The sequence below is a fragment of the Podarcis melisellensis genome, assembly GCF_964234715.1.
Source record: "Podarcis melisellensis genome assembly, chromosome: 5".
Lineage (NCBI taxonomy): Eukaryota > Metazoa > Chordata > Lepidosauria > Squamata > Lacertidae > Podarcis > Podarcis melisellensis.
The window spans coordinates 25964224-25979411 of NC_138537.1; positions in this window are offsets into that span (position 1 = coordinate 25964224).

Here is a 15188-nt window from a genome sequence, read left to right on the forward strand (position 1 = left end):
ACAAAATGAGATTTTTACTTCTAAGGCTGCACCAGCAAACTTTCTGAAGCATGTATGCAATCACATTGCATCATGGGTTTCAAATAAAATGAAGAAAAGAGGAAGAGGATTACAATATATTCACGTTGTTACCTACCCCACCCTCCAAAAATATAAGGATGCAGACAGTTTGTTGTAAAAAGTTTGAACAATATGAAAATGCTGACATCTGTAGAATAGATTGTGCTCATTCCTTAATGTCTGCAGGCGTGGCAGGCTTAGAACAGACATCTATATTTCTCTGAGGATCATGACAGGCATTGTCTTGTTTTACACTACGGATCTTCCAGGTGCTATAAAAACAACAAGAGATAATCCTATGTCTGCCATGAATCATGTCCTTTTATTATGCTTTTAGACATGAGAAATTTCTAGGAAGAAGTAATGGAAGAACATTACATGTTCAGAAGTGCAACCTGAAAAAAATGTTGCAGTGCATCATCACCTCTAACCAGGGCTGGCCCAACACATTTTGGCACCTGAGGCAAACCACAAAATGGCGCCATCCTTCCCCACCAGGGAAGAAGAGGTGAGTGAAGATCTACATCAGAAAGAAGTGTGTGTGTGTGTAAAAATTAACATCAGAAACAAGGGTGAGAAACCAGCAGCGCCTCCTATTCACCAAGGGGCCACTGTAGGAGTGGCACTGGGGAGAGGGGCTGCTCAGGAGATGGAAGATCTGGCCTCCAAGGTGCACAGTATTTCAAGGTTACTGAGCACACTCAATCCTATTGGGACTGGAGGGGGAGTTGAGGTGGGTTTGTGGGGCTGACTTGGTCTCTTAGAGTTGCCTCCAGCTAAATTCTACTCAGAGTAGACCCACTGAAGTTAATGACCATTTATTTCAATGTGCTTGCTCTTCAGTAAAACTAACACTGGATGCAGTTAACAGGGGCTTTTTTTGTGGGGAGGGGAATATTGTTGATAATTCTGCAAACCTCAGGGTTTCCCCATATACCCACTATTTCCCTCTTGTATTCTGGTGGCTCTTTGTTGGCTGTATTGCTGCCACACTCCTTACATGAACTTGCTATGTGATGCAGTGATGTGGGTACCTGGATAGATAGATTCAGAAGAGATAAATACCACCTCACCCCCTCCCACACAAAGCCCTAAAGTATATAACTTGGTCACAGTCTTTTCAGACACCACATTTTGGACTATGAAAAAACAGAGTCTGAACTGCTATTTACGAAGTAGGGATCCCCCCTTGTTTGTTTACAAATAGAAAAGTTCATTGACATGGAAAAATAGGGAAACACTCATTGTGCTTAATGGCAGTGTCTTATACTCATGGTAATTACTACTATTCAGACTTCAGTGCTTCACTGTTCACAAGACTAATGTTTATTCAGACCAATAAAGCTAAGGTCTATGACACCTTTAAAGTGATGTTCAAATGCGTTTCTTCAGCCAAGGATAAGTGATGCTGGTTCCTTTATGCTTTACTGAGCATCTTTGTGAGTGTGGATAAAGGAGGAGGACTGAAGAGTATGCTACATGTGAGGGAAGTTTCAGTGATTTGAAAGATTAGATACACTTACAATGACTGGGACCCATCTTTAGCAATTTATTTCATTCCACTTCTTGCCCCTCCCCAGCCAAAATTTCAAACAAGGCTGATGAGCATGGTGGGACTAAAGCTCTTCCCATGGGAAAATTAATGGTTCTATTCAAACTGAAACCACAAGTGTATAAAGTCAGGTATCCTGTAGCCACTGGCATTTAAAAATTGGCTTGGCAAATGGTATTTATTAGCACACTTCAATCTGTGCCATCAACTTTTCCCTAGGCCAGGAGACTAAGGACCAGTGGGAGGTTGCTCCTGCTGTTTCCCAGGAAGAATATCACAAAATTGGAAAGAGCAACATGTCCCCATCCATGCTTGTACATTGCCTTGAAAATTATTTGATTGAAGGGCAGGGAAGAAAACATATAAAGAAAGAAGGGAAGATAATGAGTGGCTCTGAATGTATGAGTCGACGCATGAAGGATGTAAATATCCAGCATTCTCTTTCCCACAGGGTCACCCAGATGTCTTTGTAGGATGAACACCTACACAAAACCAAATATATGCCTGGACAAAAGGTTTCCATAAAATCTGCATCTGCCAATTTATAGATACAAATTTAGAAATAATGACTATAATTTCAACTTACTTGCAATTCATAGTGGGGAAGACGGTAACCAGGTGATCTGTTTGACTGCTCAGTCTACTTTACAGTCCAATTCCAGTTTAATTATTTTTATTTATTTATTTATTTAAAGATGGAAAAGCAGGGACCTTGAAGTTGTCCAACCACAGCTGGCTGAGCCGGTGCACAAGTCATCTGGTCAGTGTTCCCCAGTATGGTGAGATATATTGTAGTTCCATTTAAATTATAGAGCCAATGCTAGTCAAAGAGTTGATAAATTGAAATCACTATTTCCAATATTATCTATTGATTTAACTTAAGCATTTCAATAAGTCTACTCTGAGTATAATTACCATTGGCTATTACCCTACAATTTAAATTAAACTAGAACTAGTAATATTGCAGCATATAGAGATTTATAGGAATATAGACGGACAAGGGATTTGAGGCAACAGGTATCATTACATGCATGGAACTTGATATGGCAACATGACTCACAGCAAACCCTAAGTACAAATTTTAAGGAAATGTTCTATATACCCCACTAACAAGACTGGTCAGCACAAGGATTTTCACTTGTACAATGGGGACCCCCCCCCATTTCTCCCACCATGCATCCTGTGCCCTCCCCACATCTGCTCCAGGGGTTTGGGGGAACCTCTAGGACAGATTTTGTTGTAGTTTAATTGAGAACTGATGGAACTAGATTGGGGAATGTGGTGCCCTCCAGACATTGTTGGAACCCACTACCCATCAGTTCCATCCAGCATGACTAATGATCAAGGATGATGGAAGTTGTAGTCCAACAACATCTGTAGGGAGCTTGAGGCAACTCACTACCAATACAAACAAACAAACAAACAAAATTTATTATTAGGATTATTTTCTTATGCTCAACATCACATTAATTAATGGAATTTGGAAGACACTGAATTTATAGATGGATTTATTATACACATGAAATCCTGTGTCTCTGAAGTTCAATGTGGTTTCAATGTATATTTAAAATCATACAGCGTATACATGGAATGAATACATTTCAGAAGCTGTGGGAGTAAAGATCATTCTCAACATCAGAATAGGCAAGCTCCAGAACCAGATGAAAAATGAGAACATGCTTCAAACCAGCAAATGGTCTTGACAGAATGGGGTAAAAAAAAAAAAAAGCCTCTGTATTTAATCAATTTGATCAAATTTAACCTCTGGTAAAGTAGGCTTTGCCTGCATAAGTCATGCACACCCCTGCTGTGTTAAAGGAGAAAATCTACTGTATCTAGGAAACTATAGCCAGCTAATCAACTCTAACAATATATTATTTTCCTGTTTTAAAAATTTCCTTCTCTCTCTAAATCCTATGGGCAAGCCAAGAGAACACAGAGGACCTGTGGTGCCTTTTGTTTTTTAAGCTCCTAGGTTCAGCTCCTGGATAAAATTTACTTTGTTCATAACTGCATGCACTATGTAACAAAATGGTAAAGACAGGTAGGAACAAGTTAGTGCTGGTAACAAGTGAGTAACAGAAGTAATAGCAAATTGTGGATGTGTATTTATTTTGGCATTTATTCATTAAGGGGGAAAAATCTATCCATCTTTTTTGTCTTTTAAAAATTTATTTTTTTCTTTTTCAGCTGTAAAAAATAAAGTGAAAAAAGAAAAGAAGAAGAAGAAGAAGAAGAAGAAGAAGAAGAAGAAGAAAGTGCAATACATGCTAATACCTATATGATTCTTTATACACTAATATATATGTGATTATAAAAATCATAACCACTGAGCCTCTTGGGCTTGCTGATTGGAAGGTTGGTGGTTCAAATCCCAGTGACGGAGTGAGCTCCTGTTGCTCTGTCCCAGCTCCTGCCAACCTAGCAGTTCAAAAGCACACCAGTGAAAGTAGATAAATAGGTACCGCTGCTGCAGGAAGGTAAATGGCATTTCGTGCACTCTGGATTCCGTCATGGTGACCCATTGCTCCAGAACCGGTTTAGTCATGCTGGGTACATGACCCGGAAAGCTGCTGTGGACAAACACAGGTTCCCTCAGCCTGAAAGAGAGATGAGCGCTGCAACCCCATAGTCACCTATGACTGGACTTAACTGTCCAGGGGTCCTTTATCTTTACCTTTTATATGATTATGAACTTTCCTATGTTTGAGCATACCACGTCTCCTAGATTTGGAGGTTTTTCCACCTTCATTTCTTCCTCTCCTCTGTGGTACTGCCCTGCCCATACATTTGAATTCTACTTCCATGTTGTTGTTGTTGTTGTTTAGTCATTTAGTCGTGTCCGACTCTTCAACACCCCATGGACCAGAGCACACCAGACACTCCTGTCTTCCACTGCCTCCTGCAGTTTGGTCAAACTCATGTTAGCAGCTTTGAGAACACTGTCCAACCATCTTGTCTTCTGTCATCCCCTTCTCCTTCTTGTCCTCAATCTTTCCCAACATCAGGGTGTTTTCCAGGGATTCTTCTCTTCTCATGAGGTGGCCTAAGTATTGGAGCCTCAGCTTCTGTCCTTCCAGTGAGCACTCAGGGCTGATTTCCTTCAGAATGGATAGGTTTGATCTTCTTGCAGTCCATGGGACTCTCAAGAGTCTCCTCCAACATCATAATTCAAAAGCATCAATTCTTTGATGATCAGCCTTCTTTATGGTCCATATGTACAATCCAGATATTATTTATTCAATGGTAAAAACCCAAGGGGTTATGATGGTATCCCTATCTGCTATCTTCCTTTTCAGACTGATGCAGAGAGAGGGTGGGAGTGGGGACACATCTTAGAGATCCTTGTATGAAAATAGTTAACTCAATATTCAGAATTTACAAAATATCTTAGAATGTCATCAACTTCTTTTTGAATATTCATTATCTATTCCTCAAAGGGCATATAAATCCTGAGAAAGGCAATACATACACATTTTAAACTTTGACAGAAAACACACATATTTCTAAGATAAAAGGTTCCTCCCCCCTTCTTTAAGCACTCTCTCAAATCATATATAATCAGGAACATTGGCAACGCTGCTGCATGGAGAAGGACCGTACAAGCCTCAAGAAATCCAAATGAATTCAATCCCATTAAATGTAATGGTGTGGTAAATCTCACTATACCATCTGCTGTAGAACACTGATACACTATTGGAATTCCACATCTTATTTACATAACAGATAAGAATGTGTTGGGAGATTTATATAGCAAATGAATACCCAGAGAAAAAAGAACCTGTACGTTTCTAGTCTGTTCACATCTGGAGGACATCTACATCTAAAATATATTTTGTGTATGTATGCATGTATACTAAATATATGGTTATTTAGCCACCCTTAAGAGACGATGTCCTTTCCTCTGGTTATTATGCATTTATCCCGAAAGAAAGGGGGGGAAAATGTCTTTGTAGCATTTGTGGGATCTCGGTCCCACCATCAAGGGAAAACATCGCCTCCCCTAAATTAGTACATTTCTGAAGGAAATTTGTATCAAGCATCCTAGCAGAAAGGGCATATCATATTTAAAACATCTGTGTGGAGAGTTCAGAAAACCACCCAGGGGCAAAACATTAAGGAAAAATATGCCACACATTCGTTCCTGTCTTCACTTACCCATTAAGATTGACAGTCTTATACATGAGATTTGTAACTTCATTTACCTGATCCTGAGGGTGGGGGAGGAAAAAATGGTATACATTGTTTTGCAGCTCAGTGCACCATGGAAGACTGAACTTTTTTGAAGGTTAAAAAAATCAGCGCTGCCTTTATGTTAGCACCTAATTTAATCAATAATCTCAATATATTCAAAACAAAAATTCCTCTTTGAAGGCACCTTTTTAAACTATTGTTCCTTATCTATTAACCACAAAACATCTACTAAGCACAATGCCTTGACATTATATTTGATTCCTCCCTCTCCTTTGTTCCACACTATGGGGAATAGCCAAGTAAGTCAGAGCAGATCCACTGATACTCCATCACTTAAAATGGTTTCACTCTGAATGTGACTATAATTGGATATTACAAAAATCATGTCACTTCTTTGTGGAGAATTTTCCTCTTCTTTGTGTCCCATTGACTGAATTTCATGTACACTCATATAAACATTAAAAACAAAATGACAACCACCACCAATCTTTCTCCCATGGCTCTAGCAAAGAAAATGGCAAGACTAGAGAATGAAGGGGCAAGGGAATTTATGGATAAATTAATTAGGTCCTGTTCTTTATGAAGTACAGGTTTACCACAGCTACAAAGGCTTTTTGGGTACCATCTCCCTTTCCCTGATGACCAAGTCCAAGAGATGGAGACTCCAAGAGATGGAGACTTCCCCATGCGTTTATTACCTGGAATTGTGGCTGGACCTTGAAATGTTTTCATTCCCAGTTGAGAGGTTTATGAAAGTGCTTCTACCCTAGCATTATTTATTTATATGTATGTGTTTTTTAAAAAATGCATAGCTTGCTTTTCAGGGGCATAGGACTCCAAATCAGGGACACAATTAAAAACGAAACAAAATTACACAAAATCAGTAAAACTATTTAAAAAGAAAACATGAACAGAAACTACACAGCAGACAAATAAAACCAAAATAATCAAAACTTCTGTTGAAATGGAACACTCAGGATGAACACTTCTGTTGAAATGGAACACTCAGGTGAAATCAGCAATGATTAAATGGGCACAAGATGTTGGACATAATATTATGATGGCTGACTGGGAACAGTTATGGACCACAGGTATGAAGTTCACGGCATGTAATGCCTTAAGAGAGAATATAATGAAAATGATCTACAGGTGGTACATGACACCAGTCAAGCTTGCAAAAATTTACCATTTGCCCGATAATAAATGTTGGAAATGTAATGAGACTGAAGGTACATTCTTTCACCTTTGGTGGACATGCCCAAGGATTAAGACTTTCTGGGAGATGATCTATAATGAAATGAAAAAGGTATTTAAATATACCTTTCTGAAGAAACCAGAGGCCCTTCTCCTGGGCATGGTCGGCCAATTGGTGCCAAAGAAGGATAGAACTTTCTTTATGTATGCTACAACAGCAGCAAGAATACTTATTGCAAAGTACTGGAAGACACAAGATCTACCCACCCGGGAAGAATGGCAGATGAAGGTGATGGACTACATGGAACTGGGGGAAATGACTGGCAGAATCCGAGACCAGGGAGAAGAGTCAGTGGAAGAAGATTGGAAGAAATTTAAAGTTTATTTACAGAAACATTGTAAAATTAAGGAATGTTAGAAGGATGTTGGAATGAAGTTATGTGGTTTTAGCAGAAATGTTATAAAGGATTAAGAAAAAACAGACTGTTAATTGGTGAAAGGAGGGAAAGTAAAGTTACATTATATTAAGATAAATTACAGGACAAAAATTGGAAAAGAGGGAAAGGATTTGCTGAAATAGCTAACCGAACTAGAATACAAAAAAAGGGAGGTGTGAGGAGGTCAAGGAAACAAGCAAATGAAAGATAAGTTATGGGAAGGTTAATGTGTTTTTTAATTGTTTTATTTTTCTGTTTTTTTCTTTTTCTTTTTTTTCTTTTTCCTCATTGTGATGTGTTGGTTTGTTTTTGTTTAATATGGTGTTTTCTATTTTTTCTTTTTGTAACCTTTAAAACTTTAATAAATATTATTTTCAAAAAAACCACACAAAATAATCAAATATTTACAGCCTGTTTAAATGGGTCAAGTTTGGAAATCAACTGAATCTCAACATCTTTGTACATTCCTTCTTCCACTTTTCCCACAAGCTCTGTCTGTGACTTTGTGTGACCACTCTGCCTTGACCAAAGCTACCGGTAAATCTGGTGTCGGGAAGTATGACACTCACCTGCCTTTGGCTGTGCCTAACTTTGATGCCTGACTCCAGAGCTGCCTACATTGTGCATCCAGTTGAGGCCATGGTTCACTTCCTTTTCACTGTCATTACATCAACAGATCTCAAAGAGTGCCACAAACACACACAACACTGATAACTGGGAGAGAGGTTTCAATTCCCTTCCCATATGCCCAGAAAGAGAAGAAAACAGCCTGACAAGAAATCTTAATTCATTTCCAGGTCTTACTTCTGTTCTGTGTAGGATGCAATTATATTGTCCCTCTGCCTTCTCAGACTGCAGCGTGAAATGGGCTCATACAGAGAGATCAGAGGCTGTTTAGAGTCATTGCTGATGCAAACTAAGACAGCTCTGCTGAAGCCTGAGCTCCACCAGTCCTCGCTCTTAAATATCCCTGTCTGTTCGTAGCTCTTGTGGTGTTGACATAAGTCTTGCCCTGTTCTGGACTATCTGCTTTGTTTTTTCTGAGCAGTTTCTCCTTAACAATAAATGAGACACTTGGATAGCCTTCCCTATCACCTCTATCACTATTCTATTATGTATTTTATACTTTTATTTTGTGTTGTAAACTGCCCTGTGATCTTTGGCAGAAGAGTAGTATATGAATTTAATAAATAACAACAAACAGCACAGTGCATGAGGGATAACATCATCTTCCTACAGATTTATAGAAATGCTGTGATTAGTGATGTCACTTTGACCTTAAAATGCATAGGATGAGCAGAAGACGACAAGCCCATTGAATATAATCAAATGTCTGTTAAGTTCTTCTTGTACCACTTCAGTGTCAAGCTTCTTATGTAAGTCCAACTTAAATAGCTTTTAATTACAGAAAATTATCAACCTGAAAAATGATATACAGTGGTACCTTGGGTTACAAACACTTCAAGTTACTGACTCCGCTAACCCGGAAGTCGTACCTCAGGTTAAGAACTTTACCTCAGGATGAGAACAGAAATCGCACAGTGGCAGCGTGGCAGCGGCGGGAGGCCCCATTAGCTAAAGTGGTACCTCAGGTTAAGAACGGTTTCAGGTTAAGAACGGACTTCCAGAACAAATAAAGTTTGTAACCAGAGGTACCACTGTAGTGTGTGACAGAGAACCACATTTCTCATCTTGACTGAGTTCATAAAACAGTGTTTCAAGGGAGCAGTATTCACACCTTTTAAATTAAGACCATTCTACTTCAAATGGTTCCTAATCTACCACAAGGCAACCATTTTAAACCTCTCCAAAAAAACCTGCTCACCAGGAAGATTAAGCAGTTTCCATCACGTCACACCCTTCAAGTGTCCCTATTTTCCAGGAACGTCCCTGATTTAGAGAAGCCACCCGAGTTTCTGATTTGATCCCAGAATGTCCCCATTTTCCTTAGGATGTCCCTCTTGGAGAAATGTTGGAGGGTATGGAGTTATCCGATCTCCAAACTGTCTAAAGGCAATCCTATATAGGGAAGTTTTTTAATGTTTAATGTTTTATTATGTTTTGATATATGTTGGAAGCTGCCCAGAGTGGCTGGGGCAACCCAGTAAGATGTGCGGGGTATAAATAGTAAAAATTTCATGATGGGAAGGGACGTCCCTATTTTTACTGGAGAAATCTTGGAGGGTATGCCATGTCATCTGTAAAAACTTTCTTTACAATAGTTTGCAGTGCCATAATGAAAAGCATTCAGCCCATGAGATGTGGTACTACAAACAAATGGTTCATCACATCAGTCATATGACACTTTTTAAAATGTCACACTGTGGCCATAGAAGTATAAACCAGCTTTTACTATCTTAGGGCAGCATTTATAATAGAAAGAAAATATTCCATGCATCTTCACTTGTTTTTGCACATGCCAGTCTGCAGAGTTCTTTCTGTATTAGTCAGACTATCTGCTGTATGCAGAGCGACAACTTATAGGGACTTCTAAGTAGCAAAACAACATCAAGCGAAGTCAAAATTAAATACAGTTTTACCTTTACCTTCTACTTATTCCCATCGTTCGGTCCCAGCTCCTGCCCACCTAGCAGTTCAAAAGCACTCTTAAGTGCAAGTAGATAAATAGGTACCGCTTTATAGCGGGAAGGTAAACGGCGTTTCCGTGTGCTGCGCTGGTGCTGGCTCGCCAGCTGCAGCTTTGTCATGCTGGCCACGTGACCCGGAAGTGTCTTCGGAGGGCGCTGGCTCACGGCCTCTAGAGCGAGATGAGCATGCAACCCTAGAGTCAGACACGACTGGCCTGTATGGGCAGGGGTACCTTTACCTTAACCTCTACTTATTCAAATAAATGAAACTTTAAAAGTTACTAATTTTGGCTGCATCATACCCACTGTTAGGAAGTACAACTGAATAATAGTAAATAATAATAATAATAATAATAATAATAGGATTGGATTATTTGCCTGCTCTTCACCATGGTGTCCCAGGGTTACAATAGAAAAATACAAAAATAAAACCAACTGAGACAATTTTCAATCAGAGGATTATTCAACTGTCCTGTTTTTCCTTAGAACATACGTATTTTCATTGGATAAATGTTGGAGGGTATGGTAGGGTGTCTCTAGTTTCATCAGAGAAATGTGAAAGGTATAGAGTTATGTGATCCCTGAGCAAAGGAGATAAGTAACTATACAACCTTTAGAAGACATCTGAAGGCAGCCCTGTTTAGGGAAGTTTTTAAATGTTTGTTTTATTATGTTTAATATATGTTGGAAACCGCCCAGAGTGGCTGGGGCAACCCAGTCAGATGGGCTGGGTATAAATAATAAAGTTGTTGTTGCTATTATTATTATTATTATTGAATAGAACATCTCTATTTTCATCAGAGAAATGTTGTAGGATATGTCATGGTTGTTTAAGCCATGGTTTATTTTTTAAAAAAAGGTTTAACCATTAGTTGCTTCAAAGAAGATCAAACAAACCATGACTTGTTTCTCTATGTCTGTTTTGTTTTCCAGTAGCTCTTGTCTTATCCCTTAGTAGTTGGTGAGCACCAGAGATGATGTCATCAAACAAACCATGGTTAAGGAAGGCCAAAAGGTTCCTGTGAAATAATGCTACATTATGGTTTAGAGCTAAGCAAGGTTTGCAAGCCAAAACCATGGTTTTAAATCTTGGCTTGCTGGCAATAAATAAACCACAGTTAAGCTGCAAGGCAATATGCACAAATTGCACTAAACTATGGTTTAATAAACCATATTTAATAAGCGCAGTGCAGCATTTTGCACAAACCATGCCTCACAGTGTTTATTATTTATTTATTCATACCCCACTCTTGAGCCAAAAAGGCTTCCAGAGCACCATACATACAATCAAATCAAGACAACCCCTACCTGCAGGCTTACAGTCTCTGTGTTTCCTTATGAGGCAGGAGACTACAGAGAATGCATAGATACAGATGTGCCACTGATTTGTGTGTGTGTGTAAAACTGAGACATTGAAAGCGTTTATTTTCTTAAGACACAAATAAACACCCCTCAGCTACCTATCACCTGAAAATTAGGGAAAATAATTACAACCACATCCTCCCACCCCAATTTTTATAGTGTTCAGATGTACTTCTTTCCTCTTTTGGATGGCCAAAAAAAAAGAAGGCTGACTTTGCTAACATAGCAATCCAATGTGAATGCAGGGAGGGAAATGAAAGAGGAGCACTTTTTTCTCATTGTTAAGGGAATCCTCTGCATTTTTATGAACTGTTAGGAAGGTACCATGTTGATGCTTCCCCAGAAAGCTCTTGTGATGAAGCAGCCAGAATATATTTTCTTCCTACCTTACTGGACATTTTTGGACCTCTGAACCGAAACTGATTTGACAGTGACATATCTGGAAGGGATGGTCTATTTAACCTGTTCCATTTAAATGGTCAAGCAATCTCTGACTCCTAAGCCCAGGGATATATATATATATATATATATGCAGGTTTTGGTGTCCTCGGGTGTCTTCCCGTGTAAAAGTTGGGGTGTCTAGGCGACGTTTCGACGAGGTCTCACTCGTCATCTTCAGGCTGGTGCTTTCGGCTTCTTGTTACTGGAACAGAGCAGGATCTCAGTGTTTGAGTTCCTATAAATACTGTTGAGGGGGTGTGGTGTATAGCCTCCAATGTTCTGGGCAGAGAGGAAGTTCCCAGGCTAGTGTGCCTTTTCTTCTTTTGTTCCTTAATTACTTGAGGGATATCTTGAGTGATTTCTTGAGTGATATCCTGAGTACCACTTAGGTGGGTCATTAGGTGTGGATTAGTTGCTAAAGTCTTTGTGTCTTGACCTCTTGAACTTTGTGAAGAGTTTTTCTGAGAAGATGGCTGTACTGCACTTAGTTGTGCTCACCAATCAACCACACCAGACCCAAACCCAGACCCTCTCCACAGATAAATTACAGACACCATCCAGTAGCCAAACCATGGTGGCACCTCCGGATGCTGCACCCCCCTGCAATCCCTACACAGATCTGGCTGACACAGGCCACAAAACCACAGCTCGCCCCTATACACGAAGCCAAGCCAGAGCACAACTAAGTGCAGTACAGCCATCTTCTCAGAAAAACTCTTCACAAAGTTCAAGAGGTCAAGACACAAAGACTTTAGCAACTAATCCACACCTAATGACCCACCTAAGTGGTACTCAGGATATCACTCAAGAAATCACTCAAGATATCCCTCAAGTAATTAAGGAACAAAAGAAGAAAAGGCACACTAGCCTGGGAACTTCCTCTCTGCCCAGAACATTGGAGGCTATACACCACACCCCCTCAACAGTATTTATAGGAACTCAAACACTGAGATCCTGCTCTGTTCCAGTAACAAGAAGCCGAAAGCACCAGCCTGAAGATGACGAGTGAGACCTCGTCGAAACGTCGCCTAGACACCCCAACTTTTACACGGGAAGACACCCGAGGACACCAAAACCTGCATTCCTGTACCCGTGAAAATCTACGAAAGCATATATATATATATATATATATATATATATATATATATCCTCTGACAGCTTTCTTATTAACTAAAGAACAATGAATCAAAGAAACTGTGCTGACATCTGTGCTATAATAATTGTTACATTTTCAAGGAAAAATATCCCAAGGCTCACACTTGGCCTTATATTAAAGGTGGTAGCTTGTAAGCTATACATCTTAGCTTGTCAAAAAATCACCTACTGCAGTTAAAATACATTGCGGTAATTTGCCACTGATCTTAATGGAACCAGACATCAGTAGCTAGTGATTTCCTTTATGGATTCTAGGGACTTGCACTGAACATTTGCTGAAACAGTTGTTCTTCTACATTGTACATATTCCTGAGAGACTCTGTGAAATTATTTGTTTAATTCAAGTTCCCACCCCCAAAGTGGAGAGAGCTTTATTCCATTTTACAGTAAAACTGCTACTGTATAAATATTTTGGTGCATACAGGAAATATGCATCCCAATTCATAACTCAGTTAAACTTGACTTGGATTGAAACTGATTGGCACCTAATCAAGTCAAAGAGGCTAAAAGCTAGCTCATACAATGACAGTTTGAACCAGCATTATGAACACAAGACTAACCGCCCATCAGACTTCCTTCCACTCTCCTCCTCCAGCACACTTGAGAGGAGATTGTAAGTTTTTGCTCCCATTTATGTAAAATGGAAATGTAGGATGCTATAAGAAACGTGAATGTCATTCATTTAAATGTGGCAAGAGAAAACAAGCTGGCTTCAAAAATCATGGCACCAAGTTGCCTTGTTTCTTATGACCATTGTTGTTGTTTAGTCGTTTAGTCGGGTCCGACTCTTCATCACCCCATGGACCAGAGCACGCCAGGCACTCCAGTCTTCCACTGCCTCCCGCACTTTGGTCAAGCTCATGCTGGTAGCTTTGAAAACACTGTCCAACCATCTCGTCCTCTGTCATCCCCTTCTCCTTGTGCCCTCCATCTTTCCCAACATCAGGGTCTTTTCCAGCCAACTGTCCAACCATCTCGTCCTCTGTCGTCCCCTTCTCCTTGTGCCCTCCATCTTTCCCAACATCAGGGTCTTTACCAGCCAACTGTCCAACCATCTCGTCCTCTGTCGTCCCCTTCTCCTTCTGCCCTCCATCTTTCCCAACATCAGGGTCTTTTCCATGGAGTCTTCTCATCTCATGAGGTGGCCAAAGTACTGGAGTCTCAGCTTCAGGATCTGTCCTTCCAGTGAGCACTCAGGGCTGATTTCCTTAAGAATGGATAGGTTGGATCTTTTTGCAGTCCATGGGACTTTCAAGAGTCTCCTCCAGCACCATAATTCAAAAGCATCAATTCTTCGGCGATCAGCCTTCTTTAAGGTTAAATACATATTTCCCAGGTTTAGATGGCAAACTTCAGTCAATAAAAAATAGAAGTGAACTCTGTGCCAGATGGAGGAGCATAAGTCTGAGAGGTTACCCTCATTCCCAAAACACTAAACCATGGTTGAATTTTATGTCTCACAAGCCCAATATACCTGGGTCTCAGAACATAGGAAGAGCTCTTCTGGATCACACCAAAAGCCCATTGTCCAACATCCTGCAGTTGTTGACCTGCTGTGTATGTGAAGTGTTGCTGTGCTCTTGACCCTTTTGATACCAAACAATTGGTATTCAAAAACATACTGCCTGTGATAGTGGAGGTAGAACATAGCCATCATGGCTAATAGCCAGTAATATCTTTATCCTGTACACATTTCTTTAATTCCCTCTTAAAGCCATCAATACGGCAGCCATCACTAAATCCTGGAGGAGTGAGTGCTATAGTTTAGCTATATATAATTTTTCCTCTCTGTCCCAAATCTTCCCGCATTCCTCTCTAGTTTCTAGTATTATAAGAAGGGGAGAAAGACTTCTCTCTGTCAACTTTTTCTACACCAGTGTTTCCCAACCTTGGGCCTCCAGCTGTTTTTGAACTACAACTCCCATCATCCCTGACTAGCAAGACCAGTGGCAAGGGATGATGGGAATTGTAGTCCAAAAACAGCTGGAGGCCCAAGGTTGGAAAACACTGCTCTACACTATGCACTATTTCATACACTACCACCATGTTCCACCTTACTCAACTTTTTTTCTAAACTAAAAATGCTGTAAAATGTCCCTATGAGGGAGTTGTGCCAGCCCCTGAATCAGCCCCTGTTGATGACATTTTTGTTTAGGAAGGCTTTCCCTGAGATGTAAACTCTTTACAGAAGACCGATGTGACATT